General features: G+C 41.1%; 1 protein-coding gene across 4 annotated transcripts in view; it reads right to left on the bottom strand.

The window, feature by feature from the left end:
• LOC149932750 (irregular chiasm C-roughest protein-like) overlaps window positions 1-16036 on the bottom strand; it is a 194120-nt gene that overhangs the window by 74769 nt on the left and 103315 nt on the right. For all 4 annotated transcript variants that reach the window (XM_090155787.1, XM_090155791.1, XM_090155788.1 and 1 more), the window contains one exon: window positions 8345-8427. The gene's annotated coding sequence lies outside the window, so the exon portion shown is untranslated. The remainder of the gene's footprint in view (window positions 1-8344; window positions 8428-16036) is intronic.

Below are 16036 nucleotides of genomic sequence, written 5' to 3'. Positions count from 1 at the left end.
GGCGTCATGGTCGCGCGGGGATCGTCGATGCACTGGCCTTTCCAAACTTGGATCAGGGCTATTACGTTAAGCCTAATGCGGGGACAATTTGTCCACTGGCCACCATTAATGAACATTACCCTCCAACCCGGAGACTATTACTTTCGCTTCTGGACGGCAGGCGGCGTTCGCACGCAGCTGGCACGTCATCAACAGCCCCCCCCCCCTTTCAGCGTTAAAAAAAAATCCGTGACGCGCACGCGCGCGTCTCAATCCATACAGAAGCATCAACCACCAACGCGATGATTGAAGGAGTTCACTGAATCCCCTGCCTTCGAAATAACCCCTACTTGTTGTTCGAAACGACTAGAGCGACAAGCAGACTTATTAAGCCTAGTTCCCACTTAGCGAAAAAACCAATTTTCTCGCTGAAAATTGACGCTCGCGAATAAAATTTACGATTTTTTTCAAATTCGCCGCTAAAGTCGCGTCTCCACGGTATCTAGCAAATATTCTATTTTTCGACGTCCACACCTTGGCGATAAAAAGCTTCAGCCAATCAATAAACGCGTTCCCTCGATCTAATCCGCTCCCGTCCGTCACTTATTAAGCCTAGGTCTTTAGAAAAGCGGCTCAGCCAACTTGACCAAGATACTGAAGTAAATTATCAACAGGAACAACCATTTGGTTCATTTTGACCTGATGTTTTATGTTAGGTCTAAAACATTACTAAAAACCCGCACGAGTTGTTTTCAGCGTTTTTAAATTTTCGCGCTAAAGTGAGAACCGCTTCCCCAGCGACCAAAAAAACCGCGTCTTTTTTCATTGCGCGAAAATTTTATTCGTCTCGAAAATTCGCCAAGTGGGAACTAGCCTTTAGAGTTAAATTTAATGAAACTCTATCCGTCGTGGGATATATTCGAAAACTATAAATACGTTTACGATATAAATAAATATCACAGAAACAAAATTTTCGTTAAAATTAATGAGCCCCTTCGAAAGTCGCATATCGACGGGATCTTATTCAGGAACGATACACCGAATTGGTAATGCGTAATCATTATTTTGTAAAGAAATATTCAAACCATCAGAGTAGAAAAAAATCGATGTCGAAAATATTTGAAAAACGGAAGAAACATTGTTTCCCTTTTTCGAGAAAGACACAAAATTCGTTGAAGAGAAAAAAAGACCTAATTATATATCCTTTTTTTTCATTTCCAGGAAAAAAACTTTTATTTTTGCGAGTTAAAAATACTCGGGTATAATAAAAGGGCTCAGATTATAGAGCGTGGAAAAACCACAATGCCAAAATCAAACTATCTAATTTTTATTATGTAAAATTTTAAATTCTACATGATTTTTTGAACGAAAATCTACACTACCGCGAAAACGTATTCAACAAGGCAAATTTCGCTAAAAAATTTAAGAGGAGTACTGGGGTAATGGATGATATTGACAGAATGTAACTAATGGTTTACTCGTCTATTTAGAAGTACTTTGGAGTAGTTTTCAAAAGCTTATTAATGCTAGCTGGCCCGCCCTCTGGCGTTGCGATTCGCAATTATTGATGTTTACTGAAGTTGACAAAACGCCGGAGAGAGCACGAAATCCGAGCACCTATACATTTGACCATTCGTAAAGGTCAATTTTGTCAAAACCCGAACGAAGGGTACAGTCCGCGTAGAATTAGCGCTTTTACCGAGTGACTATAAGTTTCCGAAACCGGTATCGATTTCCAGCGATTTGATACGAAAGAAGACACCCAAAGAGTCTATTTTGTATTTTACCATTCATTCGATTTCCCAGCCGCGTCCTCCCCTTTTCGCTGCAGCCAGCTTGTTTCTTTGAACTATCAGAGAAGCGTTGTCCGATACTTTACGGCTATATCATTTCTCTAGATAAAAAAGGGACAAAATGACAGAAAAAGTGAAGAATCTCCAATATTTGCCCCATATTACCAACTCTCACCGTTTTTATATTGATTTCAGTTAAATTACATCGGACGACAATGCGAAATCGTCAATGACAATATTTACATTTTTATCAGTCACTCGTCGAGCATATTCCAGTTTTATCGTGGGATAAAGAGCATTTGCGTGAATAAAGCTTTGACATATTTATCTTTAGGAATAATTAAAGTTAAAGATGTTATAAAGTTAAAGATGTTTTAAAGTTAAAGACGTATTAAAGTTAAAGACGTTTTAAAGTTAAAGAGGTCTTAAAGTTAAAGACGTTTTAAAGTTAGATATTTTAAAATTACAAATATTTTAAAATTATAAATATTTTAAAATTATAAATATTTTAAAATTATAAATATTTTAAAATTATAAATAATTTTAAGTTAAATGATTATTTTAAAATTTTAAATAATTTTAAGTTAAATGATTACTTTAAAACGAACTATTTGAATTTGATGGGCGTTTTAACAGCAATACACTTTTGTTTCGGGATAAGTAATCCACAAGGATCTTGAAACAATTCCCAGTGAACCCGCTCACTAAAGATTAGGTTTGTTATTTTAACAACTTTACCGCGAAGAACTGTGATCAAATGCGTAACGAGATTCATTTAATTAAATAAAAACGCGGGCGAATAAAAATAAATTTAATCTGGCTACAGTCGCGGCGACGGATATTGGGAAAATTGCTTTTCAAGTAAGTGTCGGTTACAACAACAGCGCGGAAACTATTTTTCATCCGTGCCACATTTATCACGCGGATAAGAAAAGGGGGCCTAGACAAGTAGCTTTACTCTAGTACGTGGATTCGGTGACCATAGATACGAAAAGAAGACCCCCAAAAATCCTTGACACTGGAGGGGAAATACCCCAGTCGAATGGATAATATTTTCGTTCGATCAAAACATTTGAAAAGAAGAGGGTGGTGGGGAAAGGGTTTGGAATAAGAGAGATGATACAGGTAGAAAAAATATTTCGAGACGTTATAGTAAGACGAGAAAAATTTATAAAGACATCTGGTATTGTCAGCCTAGAAAATGAAATAAAAATTTAAAGGCGATCATCTTCATAGAAGTAGGAAGAAAAAATTACATTTCAAAACGTACGTGTATGTTGGTATGTCGCGAATCAAATGTCACAAAAAGGTTTTTTTTTTTCATCCGAAATCTCATTAAATTCCCAATGTTACTCAATTTCTTAACCTATTGTAATAGGCTAAGTCACTCATCTCAGTAATACGACAAATTAATCAGTCGTTACGCGATTTACGGAGAAAAGGGATGGAGTATCTTCTCTTTGGTCTATGGTCCCGATTGAGAGAACCAAAGACGGATGAAAATAACAAGTCCCGAAGGATGGCCGACCATTTAAAAGACCAAAAAGCGACGTCCTTTATTTGGGAATTTGCGGTATGTTGGTTAAGTGGCCGCGAGTAAATTGACTCGTGGCTTGACCTCGACATCTCCTATAGATCGTTCCCAATACGCCAGACCAGCGCCCGCTGTTTGCACTGACCAAACCAGACGTAACAGAGATAAAAAACCCTTCCGGTATAAGTATAGAAAGTATAAGAACACAGAAAATGGGTTCTTCTAATCTTCGGCAAAATGGACCCAAATAATTGACTATCTTTTGCGGGGAAAGACGTCTCTTTTCAAAAATTGAAAAGGAACTAGAAATTTGTCGGATATAATAGAGCCGCCAAATTCCAGAAAGGAAATTTTTCTAATTTCGGATCATTGGAAGAAATTAGGTCTCAGTTTAGCGGTTAAATAGGAAAGACTCGCTTTTTTCCTCCCTATTCAATCGAGTGAAGCCGCTTGTTTGGAAGCCTCTTTGAAAAATGGCTTCTTATCAATTAAAAGAGAGTGATCCGGCGAAAGAGAGAGGCGCGCAAATGCTTCTAAATGAATGGGCTCCTCTATGGGGCGCGCGTGTATACATTCTCCATTTGGTACGTACGAAGAAGCAGAACCCTCGCAACCCTTCTAATACTTCAACCCTGGCCTTTTCTCTCATTCGATTCGCTTTCAAGTCACCCCACGCGCTTTAAAGAGATAAGGGCTTGAAAAAGAAGAAAGATCCCCGAGATAGGACGCCGTTTACTTTATTCCTACATCTAGAGTTACCTTTGAAGACGCGCGGACTGTACCGGCTTCCCGACTTTCTTCGGAAATAGCGGCTAACGTCACGCTGGAGGGAGGGTAGAGTATATCGGAGAGGGAGGGGACGAAACTCTCGGTGTCTCTCTTCTGGGAGTATTCGTCGTGTAAAGATCCGGGAGTTACGAAAAGGCATCGAGTCGACTAATTAAAAAAACCCTATTTACGAGAATCAGAAGAGTGGAAGACAGTAGAGTGAGAGGAGAAATTCCGGATAAAGCAAAAAAAAAGAACGAGGCCGAGGCAAAACTGGAAGGGGAGGGGAGGGAAACATCAAACCAGTTCCAGCCATCAAAGCCGCAGATCCCTTCAGATAGTCCGCCGGGACCTGGCAGCCTAATTTGTCTAAATGGCAATCGGATCTTTACGGACTGTCTCTCTCGTTTCCCCCCCCCCTTTTTCTCTTCGCTCTCTTTATGTAAATAAGGTTTTTCATGGTACGCTAATTCGTTTAGCTTCTTTTCGTCTGATAAAAAGTGGACCCACTTCGATTCCCGTCACCGCTAAATATCTTCTTTCTACGCCTAGTAAATATACTAATAATAAAAACTAGGTTAATTTGGCTGAAATATATCAATAACTTCAAATACTTATCGTTCCCGCATCAAACTACTTTTATTGGCCTTTATTAAACGATACCAACCTCATTTTATATTGGTAAATACGAGACAATATGTCGTATTTCGATTCCTGATTAAGTAATATGATATAAGTGAAAAATTTAAGACGATTCGATCTAGTTGACAGTGTAAATAGTAGAACTAATACGGTGGACTCACCTAAGGAATAAATTCTAAAGAGCTTTCCCCAGTCTACATAGAATATAGGTCCTCCGAAATTCAAAGAATGAAAGACTATGTGGGTGAGAAATAGAGGTAGAAAACCGTTAGCCGGTGTATAAAAAAGTCACAAATTGAATCGGGTAGGGCCCCCCTCACCCGATTTCTCCCCCGCTATCTGGCGTTCGGTGCCAAGTCCCTCCTTCAAACTCCGAGACGAAATGGGGAAGGATCGAGTCTGAGGAAAGGATTTTAGCGGCTCCAAATACAATAGAGCCAGCGAACGGATCGGAAGAGAGGGAGAAAACTTCAATCTAAGATGGATACATATACATATCGAAAAAGAAGGAATTCTACCCGTTGGAAACGAAGCCGGGACGAGTTCGGATTGCCTTCACCGAACGGTTTAGCGAGAATAGTCGATGGGGTAAAATCTACGACGTTTAGCGTCGAATGAGAAAACGAGGCGAAGGCCACTCCGAGCATTCACACGACCCAGGAGAGATCCGCAACCCTTCCCAATGTTTGAGAGCTAAGAAAAAGCGACAAAAAACGGACCCAACAAAAAAAGCTGAACGATTTTTTTTCTTTTATAAACCTTCTTATCAAACCTCATCTGGACTCCAAAGATAAAGAATTTCTTCTTAGCCTGTGTATTTTTCTCGTATACTTTTTCTTACACTTTCCTCTCTTCCATCGTGTCTTCCAACTCTCTTCTAGCGGCGGGGAAGAAAAGGTTTAACTTTTGGGTCTCTCTTCGTTGATTTCAATCGCGTTGCGCGCCTCGGATAGGTGCGCAAAAAGGGGACGAGGAAACGCGACTCTATCGGCCTCTCTTTTTATCCCGAAGAGGAGAAAAGGAATCCAAGGTTTTTTTAGAGTTCACACCGAGCTCTCTACCCTTTTTTTTATATCACCGTCTCGTAGAGGCAGCCTGATGCTGTTGGATTGAAAGTCAAAGGCAATCAGCAAAACTGGGGGGGAATTCTCTAGGCCTTATCTCTCGCTTCAGCTATAGGAACAATTTCACGGGTCCTTTTTGGCCTCCCAATCTCTTTCTCCCTCTTTTACGACAGCGCACTTGTTACGGCGAAAAATGATCTAATTCGGCCGAGTTTAATACCATTTACGGCCGCTGTAAGCTAAACGGAAAGTAATATCGGCGAGACAAGGACGATCCGAGAGTGCACGCGCCAGGCCATCTCCGACACGATGTCTTTTTTCGCACTTTCTAAACGGCTGATCGTCCCCTTTTTCTCATTTCCATCTCTTTAAAAGAGATTGGCAGACCCCGGTAATAAATTTTCATTTGAATCTAAGAAAAATCGCCCGCCAGGAACGCCACTAACGCTGATAGAGTGCACCCTTATTTTTTTAATTCGGGCGCAGAGGAGGGTCGGACATTCTGGGTACGAACCGTGTTTCTCTCGCGGGCTCTACGGATTTTTCATTTAATTTGGACCGTGAAAGAAGTTCGGAGAATTTTTAAGAAGCAATTACTTTAGATTTATCTCATTACCGCGTGATACCTGAATATTTTATAGCTTATCCGCGACGTGACTCGAAAGCTTTTGTTTCAAAGTTTAACAATCGATATTAAACTAAAGGGGGTCACTTCGTATCGTTTCTCACCTTTAGAAATTAAGATTAATATATTTTGGGTTTCATTAAACTTCGTACTGAATGTCAACCAACATGCTACAATCTACAATTTTTCTTCTTTAAACTTCGCGTTGTTTGAGTATAAATATGGAGAAAGCGTACGATTATTAAATATTTAGGGTATTAAAAAAACCAGAATTTGTTTTTAGCGTAATATCAAAACGCTAAAAAGGTCGTACAAGTTAAATCACTTTCGGATGAATAAATCCAAAATAACGTATTATTTTGGTTTGCAGCTAGTGTTTGTACACTTAAAAAATTCAAAACCAAATGGAGAATGGAACCTTTTACGTTTCGCTAGTGTTTTGATTTCAATATTTATACGCAAACGGAAACTAAAACAGAGGATAAATATTTGCGGGAAAAAAATCAGTCCAGAAGGACGTAAATAAGGGCAAAAGAGCTTTTCGCGTCAGTGTAGAAAAGCGTGTTTCCTTCCTGTCTATACAGCCAAAAAAGCCCGCGCCGAACACTCAAAGGAAAATTTTAAATTCAAACCGCGGGCTTTGGAATTCGACGGAAATCTTGCCGAGGAAATTTGTACGTAGCGCGGCGAACGGGAATGTAGAAAAGGAACTAGTCGAATAACTGACCAAAATCTCTTCCCCCCCGCGTAGTCAATTTTTACGACGCATATATTGGTAAGGTTTTTAGAAAAGCCGGGAAAGGTCGCGTGGAGCACTTAACGGCTTCCTAGGATCGGCTTTACCGCCAGCCTTCGCCGAAAAAAGTCTGATATATCTACTTTTTTCGCGAAGAATTCTGGCATGGAATATGGTTCTCGGAGGAGAGAAAATATATATTCCGAGCCAGGGCTGGGGTCTTTAAGCGACTATTTTCGTTTGATATTATGCCAAAAAAAGGGGACGGTTATACGTTAGTGGCGCGCTCCCCGATTTATACCATCAATATATGAAGGGGAAAAAAAGATATGTAAGAAGGAAAGGGAGAAAATGGTCGGGAAGACCCACTAGATTTCACCGCCGCGAACAGAGACTGGATTTCGTACATAGAAGAAAACCCGAAAAGATGAGCGCCTATATTCTTACATACATACATAGACATCTTTACATCTTCTTCTCCATCTTTTCAGTCCCGGTCCCGGTCCCTTTGGTGGCGCTCTTCTTTCGGCCAGTGACGTATTACGGGGAAGAAGTGATCGCTCAATATAACAAGCTCATGAAAAATTCAACACCGCCTACCATTGAGGCAAAAACTGAAATAGGGGCATCGCGCGCGTTCTCCCAGCAGAGATGGCCGCGGAACAGCCCAGGATACAGACTCGACGAACAAAACCGTCAGGCCAGAGTCCCGAGAAACTTCGAAATTGATCGGACCGTCTTCCAGTCGTAAGAAGCCTTTAGCGGGGCCGATGGAAAACCCGGGCTCCCTCTTTAAAAGTTCAATAATATTGCCCCGGTAAAAGAGGCTTATACTTACTTATCAGGTAGAGCTGACAAGCAATCGTGACGAGGTTAACCTGACAGTGTGAACGGGTAATCTCTCAACCAAATTTCGCCTTTGGTCCAACCGTCTGGTGAGTTTGTCAGCTTATACTCAACGATCGAAAGACGTATCTCTTTCCCCTGCCCAATTTCGAGTTGTAAACTATCAAATAAGATGACACGAATAACAGCGCGACTTAGTCGCCCAGTTGTATATGGCCCAAGAAGGATGAAGGCCGGGACTTCCTCTCAACCGAAATTTATATATTTTCATACATATATCACGCGACTTTTCGTTTTAAAGTAACGCGTTAGCCGTCAAAATATAAGACACGGCGAAGAAATAAGGTTCTTACTTACGGCAAATTCGCTCCCAGATATATCTTGTCACTCCGAGTAAGGGCACCAAGAAGCCGCCGAAAAGGCAGTCGACAAAAATCAGCCTGTAAAGAAAGAATAAATAAGATTGCTATGGAAAAAAAGAGGATGTCTTTCAAAAATATTGAGCTCTTCCAGAGCCGAATGAATCGCGTAATTGCCATATTCAGATTGAAATAGGACGAGTGGAAAGTGTGTGGGGTAGAGTCGTTAATAAATTAAAGGTTTTGTATATATTAGTTTCTCTTTGAAGTTAAAATTATTTATTAAGCTTTAACCGGAAAATGCCAAAACCAAATTAATTCTAAAGGATAAATTTAAAAAGTGTAGAGTTAAAACTCGGATAAATTACATTAAATCTATCTATAATTATTTTTGTTAATATTAAAGCTGATTTTATAAAAATATTTTGCCTAGTTTGTTTAAATTTTATTTTGATGTTTATTTAATTTTAGTAAAACGAATTTGTTATTTAAGAGACGGAAATTTGGGTTATTTTTGCGAGATATAGTGGGATTGTTAATTTCAATAAATAATTATATTAAATATTCAAACTAGAAACAAATAGAAAGTTCATCTAAAAATGTTCCTATCATTATTAACATTTTTAATAAAATTTCAATTTTAAATTCACGGCGAAGGGAATAGAAAACTAGCGTGGTGAATTTTATCGACGTAACTTTAAATTACGCGCTAGACTCTAGGTTTCTTTACTATTTTTGTCTCTTAGAAATTGAACCTCGTTATAATTGGAAAGCGAGTTTTCGCGATACCAAGAGTAAACCCGAGCAAAAAGAGTACACTTAAAAACTTTCCAATTTTCAAAGCTAAATGAATGGGCTCCGAGGGACACTATAGCTCTTATCACCGCGCCAGTAACAACAAACCCGGAAAGAAGGGTTCCACGGAGGGCCCAAATCGATTTGGCCACTCGGAAGCGTCGAACCAATTTTCGGAGGTTTTTCCGCGCGTGCTGTCTCTTTTCATTACGGCCAGAAAATTAGATCTTCGGGACGGCCGCCTTCCTTATTTCGTAAACTTTCCTATCTTAAGTCGTTTTTATTTTATAAATTTTTTCCTCTATTTTTCGTCAATAACCGTCCTCATATAGCGTCGAACCGATCATTTTTAAACACTCTTTATTCAAAGAAGAAGCGAGAGTGCAAAGATAGGGTGAGGAAGGGCCCGAATTAAGAGGAGGGGGAGTGCCGTCTCCGAAAATAGGGTCAATTACCACCATACGGCGGATAAAGGGCTCATGCAAATGATGATGACGTTTTAGACTGAAGGCTACTAGACCCGCTAGAAAAAGCCTCACCTGCCATCCCAATCAATACCAGTTTTAGCTCCACCCCGCCCGTTATTTCAATATCAGCTAAGCTCGAAACTTCAAACTTCGGGAGATAGCCAGGTCCGGTACTGTCGATATTCCACTAGAATAGAGGAAATCACCGCTCCTAAAAAACAACCCTTTCTAATAGCCGAAGATTCATTACTCGTAATTTACATTTTTCAAAATAATAATGGCTGAATTACCAAATATAAAGAAGTTTATTACCCCAAACCATCATAGACTACGCGCCTGATAATAAACGAAAAAACGCCTATAAAATTTACTTTTATTAGGATTTATAACTATTAAGTTGAAATATCTCTTCTAGTCTGTTCGTATAAAACTCGCGGTGTAAGTTTAAAATCGATTTTCCCATTAAGTAACGAACTTGACGAGTTAAAATAAAGCGAACCCCTGGAAGTCAGCCTCTCCCGGAACACCAGTGCTTCGCTACTCGAACACTTCTACAGGGGTTTGGCCTATTTTCCGTCTATTATCGTATTGCCTTACCGGGCCGCGAAACATTTCTGGCAAATACATAATCGCGCGGAAGAAGGAATGTTATTCTCCCGGTGTTAGAAATAAATAAGCAATCGCGATCTCGCTGATGGGAACCACGTCGGAATATTATACGAGTAACACGATGATTCCGAGGATAATCCCGAGCTAGTGTTCTCGCCGAATAAAGGGGCCCTTATTCTTTTTGATGAAAAATACAGAGACGGCGTTTATATGGTTTGAGGGTTGGGGCTATAAGAGCGAGCCAGCTAATGCCGGGATTTAATCGAGGCTGCCTGGGGGATGATCGATGCCCCTGGGTATGGGCGAACATCCCAGCGCCTCGCAACGGACAACGCCATTTAGCGCTGGCGGGATCCGAACACTCCTTTCTTCTCCTTCATCCCTATTCTTCCTCTTCTTCATCTCCTCCATCAACCCCCTCCCGCCACTGGCCGACTAGTATCGGGCGAGCTTCCAGGGCGCTCCCAAATAAGCCGTTTTCGTTTCGCTCCGTCTCATTCATCCCGATAGATCCCAATCCATATACTGTATATTTGTTCCGAGAGTGAGGCAGGCTGAAAATAAAAGACAAGAGACCCGAAGCGGCGTCGAATTTGGCGCGACGAGGGAAATAAAGAGATTCGCTCGCGAGAAGAAGAAGTCGGCGGCGGCGTTAGAAGGAGAAGAGACCCAGGAACGACTATAAACAATGCCCCGCGGAACGGAGCGGCTGACTGTCTGCTGGAACGGAGAGAGTCGGAGACCTAGGATGGCGCTGCCAATCGCGCATCCACTAATTTTATTTCTAAACTCCCGTAAGGATTGGGCGGGGAGTGAGCGTCGACTGCCCATAGCAGACGACAAATTTATAAGCGGATTTCCGAACACACTCTCTTTCTTTTATTTGGCAGCGATAAACAAGTCACTTTACAATGGGTGTAAAATAAAGGATTTTCGTTGCTTGTCTTTTTGTCGCCCGAAAACCAATTTTCGACGTCGCGCGAGCTCGCGATTGACGCTCGTGAACAACTTTTTTTTATTAGTTTTCAAAAAAAGATATAAATGTATTTATTTGAAATAAAAAGTATGATATTGTGACGCTAATTTCAGATTTTTGGTTCTCGGGTTTGGTTGTAATTTTTCATCAAAATATTATTTAATTTCATATTTTTGGTTCTCGGGTTTGGTTTTAATTTTTCATCAAAATATTATTTCGTCTTGATTTCGTAACCATACATCGAAAAATCAAAACCGAATGTTTAGAAACGAGATTAAAAAAAATATATTGTTTTTGTATGAAAATGAAAAAACGTAACTAGACGGTTAAAGGAATTTATAATGAAATAAGAGAGCGAATGAAAACGGTCCTTTTCTTCTTTTAATGTTTAAGTTTCGGGGAGGAAAACTTTCAATAGGAAGGCATTTTAGGCGTGGGCTCTTTAGTCGTCGTCGCCGAGCTGTCCCCCGCTGAGATTTGAACAATTTCCTTAGAAAGATTGCTTAAGGAACGAGAAAGGCTTTGCCGAAGAGAGACAATCGACCTCCCGCCGAGATATGAAACTTTTGTCCGACAGGAATTCTCCTTTTTTGCAGCTTTCCTTCCGCGCAATTTCATGGCCTAAATTAAATCTGTAGAGAGAAGTGAACAACAAAGATTTCCCGGGGACGAAACTCCGTCGCCATCGCTCAGAATGAAAAGGCTTACGCCCGGCCTTTTAAAGGAAGAAACGGAGCGATAGAGTGCGGCGAGAGAAGACGTAAAATTATCATTTTTTGTCAGTCCACTCCGTTTCTATCACAAAACGTTCTCTTCTCCCGTCTTTTTTCGGTGAAGAATCCGATCCTTCTCCTATTCCTTATTGCCTCTTTTCCGGGCAAAAACGTTTGTTTGAAGTAATGATTTCTTTGGCTTGGATATCCCGCTGCCGTGGAAACGACGAATGACAAACACGCGGTTCAATAAAGCTATTCACGGATAAAAATACCGGAACGAAAAGAACAAAATTACGGCAAAAAAAAATATAATAGGCGAATTTAATGATAAAAACTAAGGCGATTCATTCTCGTTACGCGGCCTTTCGTCGTCGGCTGAAATTCGCCCGGAAAAACAAGTCGGAGAAATATATATACACGATAAAAATAATCGCCCTCCAAGAAAGGATTGATCTATTTCTATCGGAAGAAAGTCTGGCGAAACCCGTACCCAGAGAGCGGGTTGAACGCGTCGAAAGCATTTTGGCTACAAATCAAATAGCCGTCTCAAAAACAACAGAAGGCGGAAAATAGGAAACAAAAAGGGGCGCAAACAAGTAAAATAAGAGACGAAAAAAACGGTCCAAAGGGGAGGCGTCAACGGGAGAAGAAAATTTATGTTCCTTCTTCCCAGTTAGCTTTCCCTTTTCACCGCTGTCTTTCTATTGCCGGGCTTCGTTCTCTTTCCACCGATTACGGCAATCCGTTTCCCGAAGGCTCGCCTCCCGATTTTTCAACGAGGAATGTCAAAGGGGTGGTTAGGGTCCTTTGCACCTCGTCTAAAATAAAAAAAAAACAAACCATTTTCGAAACCGTTTCTTTTCAACCGCTCCTTTAGGATATACCCCAAAATATCGAAGCCAATTCGGTTTACATTCTGATTACGCGAAGGTAACGTCTCCATTCCTTAAATCCTTACAACCAACGTTATAAATAATTAAAACGAATATTTTTTAAAGAGTCATACAACCTCGAGCGTTTACAACGAGCTAGTGGAGCGTATATGGAAGCTCTGGAAGATTTTTTTCCAAGTGTGAAAACACGATAATACGGAGTCACTTAAAAAGAGTGGGGAAAATAATTAAAGTTAAATTTAAGGGGTGTATATAGAAGCCTAACTACAAAGTGAAGTCGGTCTTTGTAAGGGCGCAAAAAATGGCTGAACTAGCTCGTAGAGTTCAGCCTAGCGGCAAGAGTACACAAAAGAAGCGGCGTTTAATTTTTTAGTAAGAGAGAGTCGCCGTATTAAAGAGCGAACGCTAAGAGGCTGAAAAGAAGAGCCCTCGCGACTTTCATTACAGGCTACATTAATTTTTCGAACTCCCAGCGCCCATAAGCGGGGGGCAGGGGGGAACGGGAAGGGTGCTTTTCAATTAGGCACTGACGGCGGGGTATGGAAGGGCTCCGAAGATTTCAACCCCATCTTTCCCTTACATTAGCAATCCAATGTATCAGCCAGTCGTAAATAAACCAAAAAGCTTTTTTTTTCGCCGGTCGCTCTTTTTTCGCGGAATGAAGCTCTTTAAATAAATTAGATTATTACGACGAAAAGCCAGTAGGGCGCTTAATCGAGCTAATATTCGTAAAAGACTAGATTCTTTTTTTCATATTTCGATCGGAAAATCTCCGGGAAACCAATCCGTAAAAATAATTCCTTTTACTATACTGGATTGAAGAGTAGAACGCCGTTAAGTTTGAAGGTGGTTTAAGGGTAAAGTCGCCGTTCGGAATTATAGATCGTTCTTAAAGAATGTTGAAAACGAGTCTGGTCGGAGTAATAAGGTTTTTATACGCGACGGAAGAATGCGCGAGTCTTATAAAAACTGGACGGAGGATGAATGGATGACGGTAGGGTTTGGGGGTCGCGGGAAGGCTATTAGACGGAGGTTGTCCGACCTTCGAGGGCATCGGGGAGGAGGAGGCGTCACTCTTTCCCGGTCAAGACGTCAAAAAAGACGAAGATGACGGCGAAACGCGAGTTCAAAGGCGCCCTATTCCTTTCGGCGCTTAAAATATGGAAGAGGTTAGGTCGGCGGATCCGACAAGGCCGCCCAAACAACGTTCTGTTTGGCCAAACTTTTAGTGGTTTTCATTTCGGCGCGTGTCAGTGACGCGGGCGAAACAATCGGGAACGAGATCTCTATCCGCAGACACACACACACACACACACACACCCACACACACACACACACACACACCCACACCCACACACACACACACACACTGGCTCTTTTAAGAAACAGAGGCTTTAAGCGGAGGTCGGGAGCCTCGATGGTGAGTAAATAGAGAGCGTACTTAAGATTTTAAAGGCTCGCAACGGCGTCGGGAAAAGGGTGATCCGAGGAAGAAGCGGGCCACCTCAAAGAGAAGCCGGAATATGACTCGAGGGAACGACGCGAAGATTTCTCTTTCTAATGTAATATTCCCTCTTTTAAGAGGGCCCTTTCACCCGCGAAAAAGAAAGAGTAGCCGACGCCGCTGCCTGATTATCACCACTTTCTTACAAACGAAACAACGAAAGAGCGCGCCTGTACGTGTCATGTCCTTCCGAGACGGTAGAAGGGCGGTAATTGCCTTGATTGTTTTACAAGTACCATCGAGCTCTAAGAATAAACGCCGATGTAAACGAACGAACTCCATTTATATCAATAAAATAAATTGGTAATGTAGTCTTAATAGGGTATCATATGGTTGAATAAGCAAATACCAAAGTGTCCCATACCTGTTCATTAGCCTTCAAACGCGATTTACCGAAATTGGAAACGTGATATAACGGTATATGCATAATCAAAACTATTTTTGGAGTTAAAAGGTTAGACTTTCTAATTATATCCAATTACAAAGTCTAGTAAAATTTTCGGAATTTAACTTTTAACTATGTCGTACGACGATAAATATAACTCGTTATCTCGTTCACAATCATCCCGCATCGCTTTCCTATTCGCCGTACCCGGAATCCCTGGAAATGTGAGTCGACCATCCTTCGCGGAAACTGCCTTCGTCAGTTCTTCCTCTCTCCATCCTCCTAAACCTTTTTGCACCTCGTAAATCCAGCCGACTCTTCTCTCGGAAAAAGAGTTAAAAGAGCGCCAGAAAAAGTACCGATTAACTTTGTTCTTCGAGTTTATTTTTGAACTCGATATAGAGGTGGGGAGCCGCGTCTGAAACCCTCGCTTCGGCTATAATGAGGATTGGAAGGATTTACAAAGAGAGAAATTCTTCGAGAAGGTTTGATAGAATCTGGTCCCCGGCGTCCAACGACGCGCCCGAACTTATCCGACCTTCGCGCTCGCCAAAGTTAAAGAAGGACACTCGAAAAATTGCCTTTCGTGTTTGGTCCGGAAGGACCTAAAAATCAGATAAGGCCCAAAGATGGACTCGTCGCGATTGAGTTGGCCGATGAAGCGAGAGAAGGGGAATGAAAGAAGTAAAGGCACGCTCTTTGGCCGATAATGAGTTACCCAGACTGAAATACGTGATGAAGTGGGAGTTCACAAAATGTCGGGCCAATTATCCACGGAAGCCAAATATTCTCTCCCCCATTCAAGTGGTTGTTATTAGCGCGGTCTCGTAATGTACGCATCACCTAGTTTTTATAGACCAAATTTCAATTAGAAGGCGAAATCTCCATTAATTCAAAGACGAGAGGTCGAAGCGATAATCAAAACGAATATACGTTTTTTCCAATCATTATTAGCGAAAATCACTAACTCGTAATATCCACTAATGAGATGCTCTTTTCAAATTGATATACACCCTCAGGACTGAAAACTGTAATTCTTTCTAGTGGCAATAGTTATTTTTATAAATTTTTTACGCTGATCCAACTCGTTAAAAGTAGAAGTATGACATGTTGCTCTTACGTCACAAGACTGAGCTTCGGTAGAATTATCTTGGCACGCGCAATTTGCACGAGCGTTAGAAAATAGGAAGCTCCTCGTGATTTGAGAGTGACGTAAGAGCTACATTAAAAGCAGAAGGCCACGTTACTTTATAGAAAGAACTATTCTAAAGTTCTAAAGTATTTTATTTCCGGCAAAAGGCAATGCCCATTACGCCAGAGGGCTTGAGTACAGAGTTTCAGGAGG

This window comes from Leiobunum rupestre, chromosome 8, assembly GCF_980474605.1.
Source record: "Leiobunum rupestre chromosome 8, qqLeiRupe1.1.hap1, whole genome shotgun sequence".
In the NCBI taxonomy this organism is placed as follows: domain Eukaryota; kingdom Metazoa; phylum Arthropoda; class Arachnida; order Opiliones; family Sclerosomatidae; genus Leiobunum; species Leiobunum rupestre.
This window is presented reverse-complemented; position numbering and strand designations above follow the sequence as displayed.